This window comes from Heterodontus francisci, chromosome 36 (genome assembly GCF_036365525.1).
Source record: "Heterodontus francisci isolate sHetFra1 chromosome 36, sHetFra1.hap1, whole genome shotgun sequence".
Lineage (NCBI taxonomy): Eukaryota > Metazoa > Chordata > Chondrichthyes > Heterodontiformes > Heterodontidae > Heterodontus > Heterodontus francisci.
The window spans coordinates 50,825,990-50,838,942 of record NC_090406.1 but is presented as its reverse complement, the minus strand read 5'-3'; the positions used below and the strand labels follow the sequence as shown (position 1 = coordinate 50,838,942).

The following is a 12,953-nucleotide window of genomic DNA, read 5'->3' as shown; positions in this document are numbered from 1 at the left end:
TGCCAACTACTAAGTCTCTTCGACTCGCCACAATTTAGCCCTGTCTTTATGGCTGCCCGCCAGCTCTGGCGAATGCTGGCAACTGACTCCCACGACTTGTGATCAATGTCACACGATTTCATGTCGCGTTTGCAGACGTCTTTATAACGGAGACATGGACGGCCGGTGGGTCTGATACCAGTGGCGAGCTCGCTGTACAATGTGTCTTTGGGGATCCTGCCATCTTCCATGCGGCTCACATGGCCAAGCCATCTCAAGCGCCGCTGACTCAGTAGTGTGTATAAGCTGGGGGTGTTGGCCGCTTCAAGGACTTCTGTGTTGGAGATATAGTCCTGCCACCTGATGCCAAGTATTCTCCGAAGGCAGCGAAGATGGAATGAATTGAGACGTCGCTCTTGGCTGGCATACGTTGTCCAGGCCTCGCTGCCGTAGAGCAAGGTACTGAGGACACAGGCCTGATACACTCGGACTTTTGTGTTCCGTGTCAGTGCGCCATTTTCCCACACTCTCTTGGCCAGTCTGGACATAGCAGTGGAAGCCTTACCCATGCGCTTGTTGATTTCTGCATCTAGAGACAGGTTACTGGTGATAGTTGAGCCTAGGTAGGTGAACTCTTGAACCACTTCCAGAGCGTGGTCGCCAATATTGATGGATGGAGCATTTCTGACATCCTGCCCCATGATGTTCGTTTTCTTGAGGCTGATGGTTAGGCCAAATTCATTGCAGGCAGACGCAAACCTGTCGATGAGACTCTGCAGGCATTCTTCAGTGTGAGATGTTAAAGCAGCATCGTCAGCAAAGAGGAGTTCTCTGATGAGGACTTTCCGTACTTTGGACTTCGCTCTTAGACGGGCAAGGTTGAACAACCTGCCCCCTGATCTTGTGTGGAGGAAAATTCCTTCTTCAGAGGATTTGAACGCATGTGAAAGCAGCAGGGAGAAGAAAATCCCAAAAAGTGTGGGTGCGAGAACACAGCCCTGTTTCACACCACTCAGGATAGGAAAGGGCTCTGATGAGGAGCCACCATGTTGAATTGTGCCTTTCATATTGTCATGGAATGAGGTGATGATACTTAGTAGCTTTGGTGGACATCCGATCTTTTTTAGTAGTCTGAAGAGACCACGTCTGCTGACGAGGTCAAAGGCTTTGGTGAGATCAATGAAAGCAATGTAGAGGGGCATCTGTTGTTCACGGCATTTCTCCTGTATCTGACGAAGGGAGAACAGCATGTCAATAGTCGATCTCTCTGCACGAAAGCCACACTGTGCCTCAGGGTAGACGCGCTCGGCCAGCTTCTGGAGCCTGTTCAGAGCGACTCGAGCAAAGACTTTCCCCACTATGCTGAGCAGGGAGATTCCACGGTAGTTGTTGCAGTCACCGCGGTCACCTTTGTTTTTATAGAGGGTGATGATGTTGGCATCGCGCATGTCCTGGGGTACTGCTCCCTCGTCCCAGCACAGGCATAGCAGTTCATGTAGTGCTGAGAGTATAGCAGGCTTGGCACTCTTGATTATTTCAGGGGTAATGCTGTCCTTCCCAGGGGCTTTTCCGCTGGCTAGAGAATCAATGGCATCACTGAGTTCCGATTTGGTTGGCTGTTCGTCCAGCTCATCCATGACTGGTAGAGGCTGGGCTGCATTGAGGGCAGTCTCAGTGACAGCATTCTCCCTGGAGTACAGTTCTAGGTAGTGCTCAACCCAGCGGTCCATCTGTTTGCGTTGGTCAGTGATTATGTCCCCCGATTTAGATTTGAGGGGGGTGATCTTCTTGATGGTTGGCCCAAGAGCTCTCTTCATGCCATCATACATTCCTCTGATGTTTCCGGTGTCTGAGGCCAGCTGAATATGACTGCATAGGTGTTGCCAGTAGTCGTTTGCGCAACGCCTAGCTGTTCTTTGTGCAGTACTTCTGGCTGCTTTAAGTGCTGCGGATGTTAAATCGCTGGGGGCTTTCTTGTAGTTCAAAAGTGCAATGCGCTTAGCGGCTATGACAGGTTCCAGCTCTTCATTATGAGATTGAAACCAGTCTGCATTTCTCTTCGCACTTTTGCCGTAGGTGGTCAAAGCTGACTCATAGATGGCGTCTCTGATGTGGGCCCACTTGGTCTCAGCATCCCCTGTGGGAGTGTTTTGAAGGGCTGTTACAAGTGAATTTAGAAATTTTTGTAACAGCTGTGGGTGAGAAATTCTGCTCGTGTTGATGCGCGGGTGGCCCTTCTGCTTGGAATGATGCAACTTCTTTGGTCTGAGTCTAACCTTGCTGCACACCAGGGAGTGGTCGGTGTCGCAGTCCGCACTGTGGAAGCTGCGTGTGATTTGAACACTGTTTAAGGCGGCTCGCCTTGTGACAATGAGGTCTAGCTGGTGCCAACGACGTGATCTTGGGTGCCTCCATGAAACCTGGTGACAGGGTTTAGTGTGAAAGAACGAGTTGGTGATGCAGAGGTTATGATAGGTACACAACTCAAGCAGTCTCTGCCCGTTCTCATTCATCCTTCCAACGCCATAGCGCCCAAGGCAGGAGGGCCATGAGTCATGGTCGGCCCCAACCCTGGCATTAAAGTCCCCCAGCAGGAATAGGTGTTCGGTGTTGGGGATGCTGCTAATGATGTTATGGAGTTGTTCATAGAACTGGTCTTTAGCTTCAGGTGCGGAGCAGAGTGTTGGAGCATAGATGCTGAGTAGGTGTACTGGACCAGAGGTGGTGAGCAGTCGGATGGACAGTATGCGTTCCGAGCCATTTGAGGGAGGCTCTATCATGCTGAGCAAGGAGTTTCTGATGGCGAAGCCCACTCCATGCTGTCTTGGTTCTTCAGGATCCCTGCCCTGCCAGAAGAATGTGTAGTCTTGCTCTGCTAGAGAGCCACTCGCGGGGAGGCGAGTCTCCTGAAGTGCTGCAATGTCCACATTGAATCTACTGAGCTCGTTGTTAATGATGGCGGTCTTCCGAGAATCGTTGATTTGTGTAAGGTCTTCCGACAGGCCAGGACACATAGTTCTGACGTTCCAGCTCGCAAAGCGAAGGGCTGGTACCTTCTTTCCTTTTTTCATGTTGTTTGATGCGGTGTATCAGTCCACCTTTCGGGCAATGACCCTGAGCTCCAAGCACCCATTGAAGCAGGCAGACTGTGGCGGGACAGAACCTTATTGACCGGGGGCTGCCCGGTTTGAGGCGGGCGGTAGCTGTCCAGTGAGGTGCAATGACCTCTCCCACCGACAAAGGCAACCCGTGGCGCCCAGTTTCTACGCCAATTTATCTGGACTTATAACCCGTAACTGCTGCCTTCCGTGTTGTTTTAGTCGCTGTGAGGCAACTATGGAGTGACCTCTCCATGGCGCATGCCTGGGCAAATTTATGGAGGTTGAGAGTTGCCCAGTCGTCAAAACCCCCCTCTCGGCCTTTCTGGTGGGGTCCAAAGGAGTGCAGGACACGACGTTTGGCACCAGTATGGCTGCAGGAACTGCCGGAAACATGCCAAAGGTGACACATGACCGCCTACGGGGTTCCGCTCCGGATTTTCTGTTAGGGTTTACTCCCTTTGCCTTGGTCTCTCCCGAGACGCCCACAAGGCAGTGGGGTTGTTGGGGCCCCTACACAGGTGTAGGATGGTGCCGTTGGGAGGAGGGGATGCAAGGGGGAGGGGTAGAGGGAGGGGGTGGGGGGGGGGTGCAGGGGAAGGGGGTGCGGGGTGAAGATGGTGCGAGGGGGGGCGGGCTGGGACGGGGTTGTGAGGGGGTGAGCTGAGAGGGTGGAGCAGGGAAGGGGACGGGGGTGGGGGGGGGTGGAAGGGGGGTAAAGGGGGGGGGGAGGGGGGGGGGTGGAATCTGGTGCAGGTAATAAGCCATTTCCTCAGTGCCCACCATCGACGTCCGGAAAGCTCATCCACGTCCTTCGGGAGGTGAAGCATCATTTGGCAGACTTAGAGGTGATTACATTTGCTAAGGGTTTTTTTTTTGCAGTGGTTTAAATAAAGGCATGCAGCATTGCCGACAGTGCGCTGCAGATGCTCTCCGAGCCATCTCCCGCGGGCGCTTTGAAGTTACCTCTCAGATGCTTAATTTTTAAGCTCCAGTCTTTCCTCAGTTTTCATACCCTGGGGATCAGCCTCATGGCTCTTCTCCACACTGCCTCCAACACCTGAAAGTCTCCTTTGTTTCTCACTGACCAGAACTGAACACAAGACTGAAGGCATGATCTGACCAGAGAACTATGTTAATTGTATATTAATCGCATTTAATTGCATGCAAGTGGTGCACTGTAACTGGGGATTCAACTGTGCCCTATAAATAAACACATAATGGAAATGTGGTTTTGGGGTTAGGAGGTGCATGCTTGTAATGTGTAATTCCATAACTAAATGCTTAGAAGGTGTAAAAATTGGCTCCAGTTCTATCCTTCACGAACTGGCTTTCTGGAGTATACCAAACTAAACTGATTCATTAAAACGTTCTACTGTGTTGACTATGGCTGAAGTGTTGAGTTTACGAAGGTTCCTAAGTTTCTTCAACTTAGTTACTTCAACACTTTTCATAAGAGTATGTAGGTTGGTTCATTTCCAATCTCCAGGTGGAGACTGAGTGAGACCGGCACAGTTTAAAAGTGCAGCGGCAGCGTGCCGGAGTTTTGAAAAAAAAAGTGATGTCACAGGAGAGCTGCAAGGTGATTGGTTGGTGTCACTGCTGTTAGGGAACAGCTCTAAATAGCTGGGTAAGTATCTCAGGTAAGAAAGGTTTAAAAGTTAATTTCAAATATAGCAAGTAGTTTTTTTTTTAGGGAGTTCTGTACTAACGAGCACCAGGGAAGAAGGGCCCTAGAGTAACTGATATTATTGGACATTAAGATCATCCGAAGGTTTAATTTAATTTAAAGGGTTAAGTCATGGCAGGAGAGCTCAAAGCCGTGGTGGGCTCCTCGTGCTCCATGTCGGAAGCCGGGAACAATTCCAGCACCCGGGACCGGCACGTGTGCAGGAAGTGTCTCGAGCTGCAGCTCCTGGAAGCCCAGCATTCGGAGCTGGAGCAGCAGCTGGGGACACTGTGGAGCATCCACGAGGCGGAGAGTATCGTGAATAGCACGTATAGAGAGGTGTTCACTCTCAGACCGCACAGGCAGGAGGGGAATGGGTGACCACCAGGCAGAGCAAGAGGACCAGGCAGGCAGTTCAGGAATCTCCTGTGGCTATTCCCCTGCAAAACAGATAGACTGCTTTGGATACTGTTGGGGGGAATGGCCTCTCAGGGGAAAGCAGCAACAGCACAACCCGTTGCACTATGGTTGGCTCTGCTGCACAGGGGAGGAGTAAAAAGTGTGGCAATGCAATAGTTATAGGGTATTCAATTGTAAGGGGAATAGATAGGCATTTCTGTGGCCGCAAAAGAGATTCCAGGATGGTATGTTGCCTCCCTGGTGCTAGGGTCAAGGATGTCTCAGAGCGGTTACAGGACATTCTGAAGGGGGAGGGTGAACAGCCAGTGATCGTGGTACACATTGGTACAAACGACATAGGTAAAAAAGGATGAAGTCCTAAAAGCAAAATATAGGGAGCTAAGAAGTAAGTTGAAAAGTAGGATCTCAAAGGTAGTGATCTTAAGATTACTACCAGTGCCATGTGCTAGTCAGAGTAGAAATAGCAGGATATATCGGATGAATACGTGGCTGAAGAGATGGTGTGAGGGGAAGGGTTTTAGATTCCTGGGACATTAGGGGAGGTGGGACCAGTACAAACTGAACGGGTTACACCAGGGACTGATGTCTTAGGGGGTGTATTTGCTAGAATGGTTGGGGAGGGTTTAAACTAAAATGACAAGGGGATAGGAACCTTTACAAGGAGTCAGAGGAGGGGGGATCAAAGACAAGAACAAAAGACAGTAAGGGGAATAAGAAAAGTGATAGGCAGAGAAATCAAGGGCCAGAATCAAACAGGGCCACAATGAAAAATAGTGGGAAGGGGACAAGTAATGTTAAAAAGACAAGCCTTAAGGCTTTGTGCCTTAACGCGCAGAGCATTCACAATAAAGTGGATGAATTAATTGCGCAAATAGATATGATATAGTCGGGATTACGGAGACATGGCTGTAAGGTGACCAGGGATGGGAAATGAACATCCAGGGATATTCAGTATTTAGGAAGGACAGACAAAAAGCAAAAGGCGGTGGAGTTGCATTGCTGGTTAAAGAGAAAATCAACGCAATAGTGAGGAAAGATATTAGCTCTGACGATGAGGAATCTGTATGGGTAGAGCTGCGAAACACTAAGGGGCAAAAAACGTTAGTGGGGGTTGTGCATAGACTGTAGTGGTGATGTTGGGAATGACATTAAACAGGAAATTAGAGATGCATGCGATAAAGGAACATCTGAAATTATGGGTGAATTTAATCTGCATATAGATTGGGCAAATCAAATTAGTCACAATACCATAGAGGAGGAATTCTTGGAGTGTATATGGGATGGTTTTCTGGACCAATACGTCGAGGAACAACTAGAGAACAGGCCATCCTAGGGACTGGGTATGTGTGTAATGAGAGGGGAATAACTGACAATCTAGTTGTGCGAGACCCCTTGGGGACAAGCGACCATAATATGATAGAATTCTTCATCAAGGTGGAGAGTGACGTAGTTGATTCTAAGACAAGGGTCCTGAACCTTAGTAAAGGAAACTATGAAGGTATGAGGCGCGAGTTGGCCATGACGGATTGGGAAAGGTTACTTAAAGGGATGACGGTCGATAGGCAATGGCAAACATTTGTTTGCAACAATTGTTTATCCCTGTCTGGCACAAAAGTAAAACGGGAAAGGAAGCCAAACCATGGCTTACAAGGGAAATTAGAGATAGTATTAGATCCAAGGAAGAGGCATATAAATCTGCCAGGAAAAGAAAACCTGAGGATTGGGAGCAGTTTAGAATTCAGCAAAGGAGGACCAAAGGATTGATTAAGAAGGGGAAAATAGACTACGAGAGCAAGCTAGTGGGGAACATAAAAACTGACTAAAGTTTCTAAAGGTATGTGAAGAGAAAAAGATTAGTGAAGACAAATGTAGGTCCCTTACAGTCAGAAATAGGGGAATTTATTTTGGGGAATAAAGAAATGGGTGACCAACTAAATGCATCCTTTGGTTCTGTCTTCACAAAGGAGGATACAAATATCATACGAGAAAAGTTGGGGAACACAGGGCTTAGTGAGAGAGGAACTGAAAGAATTATTAGTAGAGAAATGGTGTTGGGGAAATTGATGGGATTGAAGGCCGATAAATCCCCAGGGCCTGATGGTGTGCATCCCAGAGTACTTAAGGAAGTGGCCCTAGAAATAGTGGATGCATTGGTGGTTATTTTCCAAGATCCTACAGACTCTGGAACAGTTCCTACAGATTGGAGAGTAGCTAATGTAACCCCACTATTTAAAAAGGGAGGTAGAGAGAAAGCCTGACGTCGGTAGTGGGGAAAATTCTAGAGTCCATTATCAAAGATTTTATAGCAGAGCACTTAGAGAACAGTGGTAGAATCGGGCAGAGTCAGCATGGACTTACGAAAGGGAAATCATGCTGGACAAATCTACTAGAATTCTTCGAGGATGTAACTAGTAGAGTTGATGAGGGGCAGCCAGTGAATGTCGTTTATTTGGACTTTCAGAAAGCTTTCAACAAAGTCCCACATTATAGATTAGCATGTAAAATTAAAGCGCATGGGATTGGGGATAGTGTATTGCGATGGATAAAAAATTGGTTGGCGGACAGGAAACAAATTAGAGATAAATGGGTCTTTTTCCAAATGGCAGGCAGTGACTAGTGGGGTACCGCAGGGATCGGTGCTAGGACCCCAGCTATTCCCCATATACATTAATGTTTAGATGAGGGAACCAAATGTAATATCTCCAAATTTGCAGATGACACAAAACTGGGTGGGAGGGTGAGTTGTGAGGAGGATGCAGAGAGGCTTCAGGGTGATTTGGATAAGTTGAGTGAGTGGGCTAATGCATGGCAGATGCAGTATAATGTGGATAAATGTGAGGTTATCCACTTTGGTAGCAAGAATAGGAAGACAGATTATTATCTGAACGGCTATAAACTGAGAGAGGGGAATATGCAGCGAGACCTGGGTGTTCTCGTACACCAGTCACTGAAGGTAAGCATGCAGGTCCAACAGGCAGTAAAAAAGGCAAATGGTATGTTGATCTTCATAGTGAAAGGATTAGAGTACAGGAGCAGGGATGTCTTGCTGCAATTATACAGGGCCTTGGTGAGGCCACAACTGGAATATTGTGTGCAGTTTTGGTCTCCTTATCTGAGGAAGGATGTTCTTGCTATAGAGGGAGTGCAGCGAAGGTTTACCAGACTGATTCCTGGGATGGTGGGACTGACATATGAGGAGAGATTGAGTCGGTTAGGATTATATTCGCTAGAGTTCAGAAAAGTGAGGGGGGATTTCATAGAAACCTATAAAATTCTAACAGGACTTGACAGGGTAGATGCAGGAAGGATGTTCCCGATGGTGGGGGAGTCTAGAACCAGGGGTCATAATCTAAGGATACAGGGTAAACCTTTCGTGTCTCACTAACTTGATCGAGTTTTTTGAGGAAGTGACGAAGATGATTGATAAAGGAAGGGCAGTGGATGTTGTCGACATGGACTTCAGTGAAGCCTTTGACAGGGTCCCTCGTGGCAGACTGGTACAGAAGGTGAAGTCACACGGAATCAGAGGTGAGATGGCAAGATGGATACAGAACTGACTCAGTCATAAAAGACAGAGGGTAGCAGTGGAAGGGTGCTTTTCTGAATGAAGAGATGTGACTAGTGGTGTTCCGCAGGGATCAGTGCTGGGCCCTTTGCTGTTTGTAGTTATATATAAATATATATATATAAAAATGATTGAGGAAAATGTAGCTGGTCTGATTAGTAAGTGTGCGGACAACACAAAGGTTGGTGGAGTTGCGGATAGTGATAAGGACTGTCAGAGGATACAGCAGGATATAGATCGGTTGGAGACTTGGGCGGAGAAATGGCAGATGGAGTTTAATCCGGACAAATGTGAGGTAATGCATTTTGGAAGGTCTAATACAGGTGGGAAGTATACAATAAATGACAGAACCCTTCTGAGTACTGACACGCAGAGAGACCTGGGCGTACAGGTCCACAGATCACTGAAAGTGGCAACGCAGGTGGATTAGGTAGTCAAGAAGGCATACGGCATGCTTGCCTTCATCGGTCGGGGGAGCAAGTATAAAAATTGGCAAGTCATGCTGCAGCTGTACAGAACTTTAGTTAGACCACACTTAGAATATTGCGTACAATTTTGGTTGCCACACTACCAGAAGGATGTGGGGGCTTTGGAGAGGGTGCAGAAGAGGTTTACCAGGATGTTGCCTGGTCTGGAGGGTATTAGCTATGAGGAGAGGCTGGATAAACTTGGATTGTTTTCACTGGAACGTCGGAGGTGGAGGGGCGACATGATAGAGGTTTACAAAGTTATGAGTGGCATGGACAGAGTGGATAGTCAGAAGCTTTTTCCCAGGGTGGAAGAGTCAGTTACTAGGGGACATAGGTTTAAGGTGCGAGGGGCAAAGTTTAGAGGGGATGTGTGAGGCAAGTTTTTTTTACACAGAGGGTGGTGAGTGCCTGGAACTTGCTGCCGGGGGAGGCGGTGGAAGCAGGTACGATACCGACGTTTAAGAGGCATCTTGACAAATACATGAATAGGATGGGAATAGAGGAATACGGTCCCCGGAAGTGCAGAAGATTTTAGTTTAGACAGGCATCCAGATCGGCGCAGGCTTGGAGGGCCGAATGGCCTGTTCCTGTGCTGTACTGTTCTTTGACTGAGATGAGGAGAAATTTCTTCACCCAGAGAGTGGTGAGCCTGTGGAATTCGCTACCACAGAAAGCAGTTGAGGCCAAAACATTGTATGTTTTCAAGGAGTGAGATATAGCTCTTGGGTTTAAAGGGATCAAAGGGTATGGGGCGAAAGAGAGAACAGGCTGATTTGGTTGATCAGCCATGATCATAATGAATGGCGGAGCAAGCTCGAAGGGCCGAATGGCCTACTCCTGCTTCTAATTTCTATGTTTCTATTAGAAGATGAGATTAGAAATGATATAGCAGCATTTAAAATAGAAGAGAAATATGAAATGAATTAATCAAACTCAACGAATATAAAAAGCTTAAGAGTAGACTGGATAATGCACCAAATGCCCTTCATCTAGATTTCCACAAGCCTTTGATAACGTACCACATAATAGACTAATGAATAAGGTCAGTGCATGCAGAGTCCAGGGACAAGTCGCACGGATAGCTAGCTGGCTGTAAGACATAAAGCAAAGGGTAGCTATTCAGAGCAGCTGAAGGTGGGTAAGTGGAGTCCCACAAGGATCACTGCTGGGATGACTATTGTTCACAATTAATATTAATGTTATTAATTATAGTTCACAATTAATATTAGTCTTTGAAATCAAAAATGCAACTTCTAAATTTGGGAAGGATAGCCAAAAACTGAGGAGCACGGCAACAAGAAGAATTTACTAAACTTGTAGAATGGGTATATAATTGGCAAATACATTTTAACAGATACTTGAGTTATTACATTTTGGTAAGAAAAATAAGGTCACACATTACTTGGAAAATCTAAATGGAACACAGAAGCTAAGGGATCTGGGAGTACGAATATACAAATCACTAAAAGCTGCACTGCAGGTCAATAAGCCAGAACAAGAGCAAACCAAGCACTCTGGTTTATTGCTGGAGGGATAGAATTGGAAAGTAGAGAAGTTATGCTAAAGTTCAACTGACCCTTGGTTAGACCACACTTGGAATACTGCGTGCAGTTCTGGTCGCCATATTATAAAAAGGAAATAAAAGGCTCCAGAGAGGGTATAAAGGACATAGTTCTGGTTTCATACATTATATGTGAGGTTCTATCCATCAGAAAATGATGTACAGGCTGGGTCTCTTTTCCTTTGAAAAGAGAAGTCTGAGAGGTGATCTAATAGCGATTATTAAAATTATGAAAGGCTTTGACAGAGTAGACACAGAAAGACTGTTTGCACTCGTGGGGAAGAACAAAATTAGAGGCCTTCAATATAAGATAGTCACCAAGAAATCAAATAGGGAATTCAAAAGAAACTTCCTTAACCAGAAAGTCTTGAGCATGTGGAATTCGCTACCACAGGGAATAGTTAAGGTGAATAGTATAGATGCATCTAAGGGGAAGCTAGATAAGCATATGAGGGAGTAGGGATCAGAGGGCTATGCTGACAGAGTTAGATGAGGAAGAATGGGAAGAGGCTCAAGTGAAGAGTAAAGACTAGCATGGACTGGTTGGGCCAAATGGTCTGTTCGTGTGCTGTGCATTCTATGCAGTCATTTTGAAGGTCTCCAATTATAGACCGAGCCCGACTGATAATCTGAATTGGCTGTTAGTGTAATTCTTAGCACCTCAGGATTATTCAGAAAGTGCTGTCCAATTGCAGAATCACATCTAACGTCATACATTGTGTTCTGAACTTTGCAAGAACGAGCTGGTTGAGTACGGTCAGTCCTCTGCCTATTGTGAATAGCCGAAGGGATTTGTTGTCTGATACAATCCGCGATTCGTTGGGACATAACGTCTACATACCTGGCATCGCACAGGCACAAAAATTCATATACCACATTACTCATTTGTGTGGTAGGCAGAACGTCTTTTTGGCTTGACAGCAGTATCCTGTTCGTGGAAAATACCAGTCGTGTAGCTACTGCATCGTAGCAGTGTGAAATGGCTAGCTTTAGCTGTTGAGCTTTCTGGGATATTTTACCCTTCCAGGGTAATTTGAGGTAGACTGGCATTTCTCAGGTCCGAAAGTACAGCCTTATCAATCGGGTTCACAATATGGCTCACTTACGCTTACTAGAAGCTACATATATTCATACACAGGGACCTGTCCTCTGCAGGCAAAAGGAACACGTACAGGCGTTGCGCCTTTTTAGAATTAAACAAAAGCATGCGGACAATAGTTCCCTGGGGCATTCTCCATGGCAATGCCTTGACCAGAGTGGACTCGACAACCAATCAGCACCCCTTTTCTCATGCAGTTTAAATTTGGCATTCTTGCATCTGTCTTGATGAGTGCAAGACGAAAAACTTTGACAGCATGTCTCTTTTGTCAGTCTCCAATTATCCTAGATTTATTCCTGAGTAACACATTTCTGGATTACTAAACTCGGCTACCCAGGGATTAAAATCAGGAGCTGCGATTAGTAGATAGACATATAGGCAGTGACTAAGTCAAACAGATTTCAAATTCATTCCAGCTAACATTAAAATTCCATGGTTTGATGCAGCCGGCCAGTTATCCTTCAGAAACAATCCAAAACTTCCCCATAGAAAATTAGACAGAACTGTACCCAATATAAGCAATCCTTTACAAGGAGTTTTGCTAGGTTTTAACATTTAGAAATTTAGTGGGTGAAAACACAACGCAGTGGTTAGCACCGCAGCCTCACAGCTCCAGCGACCCGGGTTCAATTCTGGGTACTGCCTGTGTGGAGTTTGCAAGTTCTCCCTGTGTCTGCGTGGGTTTCCTCCGGGTGCTCCTGTTTCCTCCCACATGCCAAAGACTTGCGGGTTGATAGGTAAATTGGCCATTATAAATTGTCCCTAGTATAGGTAGGTGGTAGGGAAATATATAGGGACAGGTGGGGATGTGGTAGGAATATAAGATTAGTATAAATGGGTGGTTGATGGTTGGCAGAGACTCGGTGGGCCGAAGGGCCTGTTTCAGTGCTGTATCTCTAAATTAAACAACTAGCTCAGACCAAAACCCAAGACAGGTGCTGTCCTATGGGCTCAAATATCCCTGCTTTGGTTTGTCAGCTTCTGTGCAAGGGCTTCCAAAGGAAAATAAACATTGGCAGTCACCTCCTGTGCAGATTGACTGCAGGTGAATGAGTAGCAATTCAGAGGAGGTGTCGCAGCACTGTGTAATGT

General features: G+C 46.6%; 1 protein-coding gene across 5 annotated transcripts in view; it reads right to left on the bottom strand.

The window, feature by feature from the left end:
* The window catches only part of LOC137351813 (DNA-binding protein RFX2-like), a 149,316-nt gene that overhangs the window by 49,080 nt on the left and 87,283 nt on the right, over positions 1-12,953 (bottom strand). The gene's annotated exons all lie outside the window — the stretch shown is intronic.